This window comes from Cucurbita maxima, unplaced genomic scaffold (genome assembly GCF_002738345.1).
Source record: "Cucurbita maxima cultivar Rimu unplaced genomic scaffold, Cmax_1.0 Cma_Scf00102, whole genome shotgun sequence".
NCBI lineage: Eukaryota > Viridiplantae > Streptophyta > Magnoliopsida > Cucurbitales > Cucurbitaceae > Cucurbita > Cucurbita maxima.
In genome coordinates, this window is record NW_019272118.1 from 50,764 (window position 1) to 58,671 (window position 7,908).

A 7,908-nucleotide genomic window follows, 5' to 3' on the forward strand; every position below is an offset into this window, starting at 1 on the left:
AAAAAAAAAATCTTATATATTTTTAGATATAATTTAAGATTACCTATTTAATAAAACTTCATCCAAACTTCTACTCATAAATTTAGTTATTATTTGTATACAATTGTTAATATGTAAGAAAATACACGTACAAAATATTTATACTATTGGAAATACACTAGTCTCGGTTGTTTGACTAAAACAATGCAACCATTGTCCAAACTAAAGAATTTGATTCGAAGCTATCTCCTAATAGATGGAGGCTCAATTAGACTTTGTTGTAAGATTCGACCGTATCAATTTGAATAGCGTTCTCCACAACTATAAATATCAAATTCCAAAGTATTCACGAGCAAAGTAAGTTTGTTGAAACTATCTAAAAGTGTTCCAAAGTGAGTTGTGGAGAAGATTTGCCTTAACATCTAGTTCCAATTAAGGGTGTCAATGATATAATTTATTTTACAAGCGTGTGGTGAACGGTCTTTTCCGCCAGATATTGCAATTGTGAAGAAGTGAAGAAGTCCTCCTTATATAAGTATCTTTTCTTTTTCTCTCGTACCCACCTTATACATAACATGTTAAATTAACTCATACTTAAAAAAATCATTTCTTTCTTTTGGAGATGCAGGGTATCGATCCCCATACCTCTCGCATGCTAAGCGAACGCTCTACCATCTGAACTACATCCCCACAATTTTTGCATCACAAAACCCTAAATTTTTCGTCATCAATAATAGTGAAAATGAAGAAATATTGCTACACAACCGGTCATGAATAAGGAAAAATTGAAAAGAAACAATATATTTAATAATAGATAATCTTATTTTTGGGGATGCGAGGTATCGATCCTTGTACACCTCTCACATGCAAAGCAAGCGCTCTACCATCTGAGCTACATCCCCATGATTTTTATATCATAAAATCCTATTAATGTCCGATCATCAATAATAGTGAAAATAAAAAAATATCAAAATATTAATAACAAATGAGCGAATAGAAATAAAATATTATTAACAAATAGTTTCTTTTGGAGATGCAAGATATCCCCTTAATAATAAATCTAAAGATACAGAGTATCGATCCCCATAAGAAAAAATTGAAAAAAAATAATATATTTAATAATCGGTTCAATTGAAGATGCAAGGTATTGATCCCCATACTTTCCACATGGGAAATGAACGCTCTACCATTCGAACTATCAAAAAACCCTAAACGTCCCTTCATCAATAATTGTGAAAATGAAAAGGTATATATGCATATTATGTCATAAATAAGGAAATATTGAATAGAAATAAAATATTAATAATAAATAGTTTCTTTTGGAGATGCGAGGTATCGATCCCCAATACCTCTCGTATGCTAAGTCGTAACTCTCGTATGTTAAGTGAAGCTACATCCCCACAATTCTTGCATCACAAAACCCTAAATTTTCCATCATCAATAATAGTGAAAATGAAGAAATATCACTACTCAACATGTCATGAATAAGGAAAAATTGAAAAGAAGTAATTTTCAATAATAGTGACATGAAACACTATCCGTGCTCATTATGTCGTAAATAAGAAAAAATTGAAAAGAAATAATATATTTAGTGATCACGATTCATTTTGGAGATGCAAGGTATCAACCCCAGAACTTTCCACATAGAAGTGAGCGCTCTACTATCCGAGCTACAGCCCCATAATTCGTACTACAATCTCTTGAAGGAGCATTTTGAGAATCATCAAACTCAAGACCTCTCACTCCCAGAGCGAGAATCATACCACTAGACCAAATGCCCTTGTTATACCACTTGAAACGTATGTATGAAGCCTTAGGCCTAGGTATTAAGTTTGTATATTTTCGTATTGCAGGAAACACGTGAAGTCCTCAGAGGTAGAATGTGTCTTGGAGAATAAAGCCTTGGGATGGGTTGTTGTATTAAGAGCATGATGGTAAGTATAAAATGTTGAATATGAAGTTAGGTTGATTAGAATGTGTCTCGGAGAATAAAGCCTTGGGATGGGATGTTAAGAAAGACTGAGTATTAAGAGCATGATGGTAAGTATAAAATGTCGAATATGAAGTTAGGTTGATGTCGAATATAAAGTCCTTCGATAAAAAAAGAATTAGACATAGGGGCATTTCAAGAATTGAACTCAAAACCTAAGTGAGAATCATACCACTAAACTAAATGTCTTTTCTTGAACCCCAATATTTTTAACTTCAACTTAAATATATTTTTCTCTCATGAAAAGTTGAATTGTTATAATATAAAAGGGTTATCAAACAACCCAACAACCCAACAAAAGAAACAAACTAATCAATTTGGGTTGGATTGATTCGGTTTAGTTCATCAGTTTGTTTGATTTAAGTTTTCTATTTTGTCTCATATGACAAGAAAATAAAGTTGTATTGAATGCACCTTAGTTTCATTTATGACAAACTCATATGAAACATAATTGCATTAATAGTACTCAGAGTTGGAGTCTATAAGCATTTCATAAACTTTCGTGCAATTCATGCTTTATTAAAGATGAGATAAAATTTGGGGAACTTTAAATTACTTCATGTGGAGCTTCAATTACTATATGCTAGTTACAATCTTTAGGATTAATTAATTGGACACAAATTCATGAATTTAGGGAATTTTTTGTGTAATTATCAACTACAACTTATGTTTTCAAATTTTTAGGACATAATTTAGGTAGTTGTTTTTATGAGTCGTAAACTTGTTTCTTTGCATAATATGGATTTAGTTGAACTATTATTATCGATAAGATGGAGAAAGAAATTTTCTTTGAAATGACTAATAGACTTAGGTTCATCGTTGTTGTTTTTTAACTTGTGATTTTGCAGAAAGTTTAACTAATATGAACTGTCATGTCACAAGAACTTTAAAGTAAATCAAGAATATACCCTAAACATCATTCAAGATGGCAATAAAATGGAGTTAAATTGAACGCACTTTAGTTTCATGTTTGGCGTGTTTAAGATAAAGCATAATTGTATTAATGATCTTAAGAGAAATTCCTATTTTATTAGAGGAGACCAACTTTATTTAAGGTACTAGGAGTTCAAGAATCTGGATTTGAATCTGGTTAAGAAACCGTAAGATTTGAAAGTTTTGAATTCTAGACCAAATTTGTATCTAATTATTTCTTTTTATGACTAATTATAAATTAAGAGAAAAATATTTTTGTAAAGATAGATTAAACTCTAAAGCTTTGGTGACAAAACCATGTTTAGACTAGCAGTTTAAAGTCAGGAGATGCGGTCACAGGTGTGATTATTTTGGATGGGTTCGTATGAGGGAGCCTTCAAAGATTGTGCACTCACAGATGGGGTTGTTATGCAGCGTTAGTTTGTCTTTGTGTTTGAGTTTTTTGGTACTTTTTTTTTTTTGTAATTCTATCCCAAACACTATTTTTTTTTTTTTTTGGATAAGTTTGAACAACACCGTCTTATAATTTAAGTTTATTTTATATTTAATGTGGTGGTGTTTTCTCAATCTTATTTTAATCTTACAGCTTATTTTATATTAATTTACTTTTATTTTTATTTGTTTTAACTTTCAATTTTAGTTTCTATTTGAGTTTTGAACCCTTGAAATTTGGGTTGTGACAGATTGGTATCAGAGCAGCCGGATTTTAAATTATATAGATTTTTTCTTAAGATAAAGAGTCGTATATCTCTATGACTCACCTCGATGACACGTCTCTCCGCGACCAAGTAAGCAGTCTAACCCTATTTTGTAGTATATGATATGTTGTAAAACTTGTATGAATTTATTGTATGTTTTGATTTTCGTGGTAGTTATAAAATGTCCTTGGACATTAAAGAGTGAACGTTAACTATATAAGACCATAATGGATCAACGTTATAGTGTCTAGATATGGTGAGGAGGAAAAGAGTGGTCATGAGATATATGACTAGCCTTAGGAAAACAGAGAGTTTTCGTTGCAGAGTGCGAGACATCTAATCCATGAAATTTTGGTACTAGAAATGAAGAAACTGGAGATGGTCCCCAAACGTCTATATGGACCATTTCCAATCGCACTTTCTTTGGTTCTCTAGCAATTTTTGTGAAGCTAACTCGTTTATATTTTTCCATAACGCAGCTCTCACAAACACCCATATCAATAGATTTTAGGCCTTCTAAAACTCCATTTGCACCCATCATCTTCATTTCTTTGATGCTCATATGTTCAAGTCTATTGACACTACTGTAGGGTGCATAAACATGGTTGTTGTTGCTGTTACTTGAATTGGAAGCACTCTTAGCAACAGCAACCATGTTTATACACTCTACATTAGTGTATAGGGTTCCCGATTTTAGGTCATGCTACCACCATGACACCCTTCACAATATTCCCAAAACTCTTTCCAAACTCGGCTGCATAACCTGTGCTATCCAACTGACAAATAGAGATTAGATTCTTCTTGAGATCAGGAATATATCTGACATCCTATAATATCCACACACTCATTTCCTGTTAGAGTTTATATGTAGACATCTTTATTCCCTTCAATCTCCAACGTTTTGTTGTCGGCAATATACACCTTCCTAACATTTCCTTATTGGAAATTTTGAAACAATTCCTTACTTGGATTCGAATGAAACGATGCAACTGAATCTAAAATCCAAAATTCAATTGGGCTGTTCATGCTAAGGATTAAAGCATTCTCAGTATCTTCTGCTGAATATATGGAATTATCGTTATCTTCAAATTTGTGATTTTTCTTTTCATCAATTTTGTACGATCTGTCCGAAAGTGTTATTTTTCTTCACAATTTCAACACTTTACGTTTTGTTTGTTTGGAGATTTTTCCCAGTTTCTTAATTTTGATCGCCCATGTTTGTTTGGGCTCTTTGATTTACTTCTTCCCCTTCGATCAACAATGAGAGCATTGCCTGATGAATCTTCAATTTCCCGTTTGGGCTTTCGCTGACATCTCAAATTTCACTAAATTTCAGTTTAATAGATCCTCGTGAACTGTTGATTGCAGCAACAACAGTATACCACGACTCGAGTAAAGATGACATCAAAATCAATGCTTTAATCTTATTTTTTAACATAATTTCCACCCAACTCAATTGACTTACAATTATGTTGAACTAATTTATATGATTTGCAACAAATCGACATTTGTAGATTGAACAACCTCTGCATCAAATACACCTTGTTCATAGCCGACGTATTTTCGTACATATTTGACAACACCTTCAATAGGCCCGATGTCGTCTTCTCTTTGATGATGTTGAACGTCATGTTTCTGGACAGCGTCAACCAGATTAACCCTACAGCATGACAATTCTTGAGCTTCCACTCCTCCGTGGTCATGGTATCCGGCTTCACCCCCAAAAGGGGTTCCTGAATATCTTTCTCGTACAGATAATCTTCAATCTGCATCTTCTAGAAATTGATATCAAATCCATCAAACTTTTCAATTCTTGAACTTTCCATCTTCACAGATCGTGGTGAATCTCTCCTCGCTCTGATACTAGTTATTAGGATCACACAACATCGCACACACTTGATCTAAATGAACACAAAAAACATGATAGAGAAAATGTAATAAGAAATATTCTAATGGTTTTGTATTAATGACTTCAGGGTTGCAAATAGAGGATATGGAGAATGAGAAATGTACATTTAGGAAGCACCGACTAATTGACTAATGAGTATATATATGATTTCAGTTTATTATATATAGCTTCACTGTATGTAAACGCCAACTATATAGTTAGCTTTCATATCCAACATTCTAGAGCCCAAATAGTCAGGGATTGACATTCTGCTAGAACACAAAGTCATTTACATGCCCCTAGAAAATGCCTAGTAGTAACGGAGTCTAACCCAATGATCATTCAGACAAACATCCATCAACCAAGAGGGGTGAAAATGATGACGATAGTACAGTTGAGAAAGAATTTTAGCCATGATGAATCTACACTTGCTGCCATTGTTGTATTTGAAAAGGGGAAGTGCAAGTGTGCGAACCTCAACAAAAACTTTATTTCCACTACATGAACACCACGACCCAAAACAAGAAGGTCAAATATTGGGTTTAACTTCACCAAGAGAGATAAATCACAAGATTAGTTTTATGTCGCCTGCCACAAACAGATGTCATGCGGCTCAGCCTGAGCTAGTTTAATTCTACAAATAGCAAAATGGCATGTTCACAGTGGGTTTATTTGACCTGCAAAAGCTCTTGTCAGTGATCACTCAAATGCTTGGCAAAGACACCAAGCCAACACCTCTATTAAAGAAGGGAGACAAAAACAAACCACTAAAGCAACACATGTTCACGCAAAAATACCATCCATATGAATGAAGAGAAGGGTCAACCACAATAATTTCAAAGCAAATAGAGAATTATAATAAGTTAAGGTCAGATCAACATTGAGTTCAAAGCAACACAAGATTAGAAAGACATCATATAGGATCCAATTGCTCCTATGGATATAGACTAACCCTGTTGTCCACGTCAGTAACTTGAAATGTTATTATTCCGACCAAGAAAACATCAAGTAGAAGCAAGTGGTATGACGTCATACAAAGAAGAAAATGTTTCAAGCAAAGAAAGTAGAAAAGACACCAATAGAGAAGAGTTGAAGAGTTAACAAACCGAGAAGGGTTTTTCAACAGCTTCTAGTAGGTTGGAAAAGACTCCTCAATACTAAGATCAGCTAGAAGCGCATCGCGAGACCTAAAGTCAGTCTCATCCTACAACGTTGAGTTTATGAAGAGCCGGTTGATAGAGATATTGACAAATTGTGTAAGGGCAGATGTCGCGGTCATGATTGGCCAAGGCGTGTTGCCTGTGGCTGCATGTTAGATGACTCAGCTATTCTTGTAAATGATTTGTGGTTCATGGTGGCATGCTCATTCCAAACCCCTTTTACTTGCATTCATGTTAGATAAGTCTTTACTATTATTGTTGTGCCAATACGGGGTGTATGATTAGTCATCAAAATCATATCTACACCCATCATTACTAAAATGTCCCAAAATCTACTATAGGAGAACGTGACCAGTTGTTGTTTGTTCACTTTTAGCTTATAACATTGCTCTATTTGAAATTGTTTTTAACGTATTTCCTCGCTCACGTTTTCTAAAATATTTCTTCTAAACGTGATTCAAGCATACATTGTTATTGTTCCTTCAGTCTAAATTTTGCATGGTTGACTTGTTCATTGGATTAGAACAAATGTCACATAATAAGTGTCTCACTACTGCAAGAGTGCGATTGTGACACTTGTCTTCCGTTCAGTTATGGGCTGCATCTTTTGACTAGTTACGTGAGTTTGGCTTGAAGCATACGTGTAGGTTGAAAAAGAAATGGTTGGATGCGGACTGCGAATAAGGGTTGGGCCACGGAAGGATTGTGACCACAGATGACCTATGTAGAAAATTTGTACCCCTTTCCTAAAACCTTTAGCAAACAACATACCCAAAACAGATGCGCTACACCTCGTTTCACCCCTCCAGAGCATATGGATCCACCCAATCGATGAACACTCAAACCAAACTCGCCCATACTTTTTGGCATAGGGACGTGAGAACCAATCCGAGTAATCTATAGTGGGGAGACCCCTTAAAGCAACAAACGAGAATGGCTAGGTTGATAGCAACGTTAAAGAAAATGCGAGTATGAAAAGACGTATCGCATAACCGTCCCTGTAAGCAGCTTCATTCTTTCTTGATCTATGAACCGACTTTATGAAAAAAATCAGTCTTTCTACTAAAAGTGTGACTGTTGAGTATGAATAAGCGAACCTCTTGGTTCGGGAGAAACCAGAGATGTTGGCTAAGAAAGCTAAGCAGACAAGTACAAGACGGACAAAATGCACATACAAATTGATTGACATGATCCCTCTCCCTCTCTCTTTAGCTAGTTTGCTAGCTACGCGATAAGCGGGAAAGCATACCAGGCAAGGAA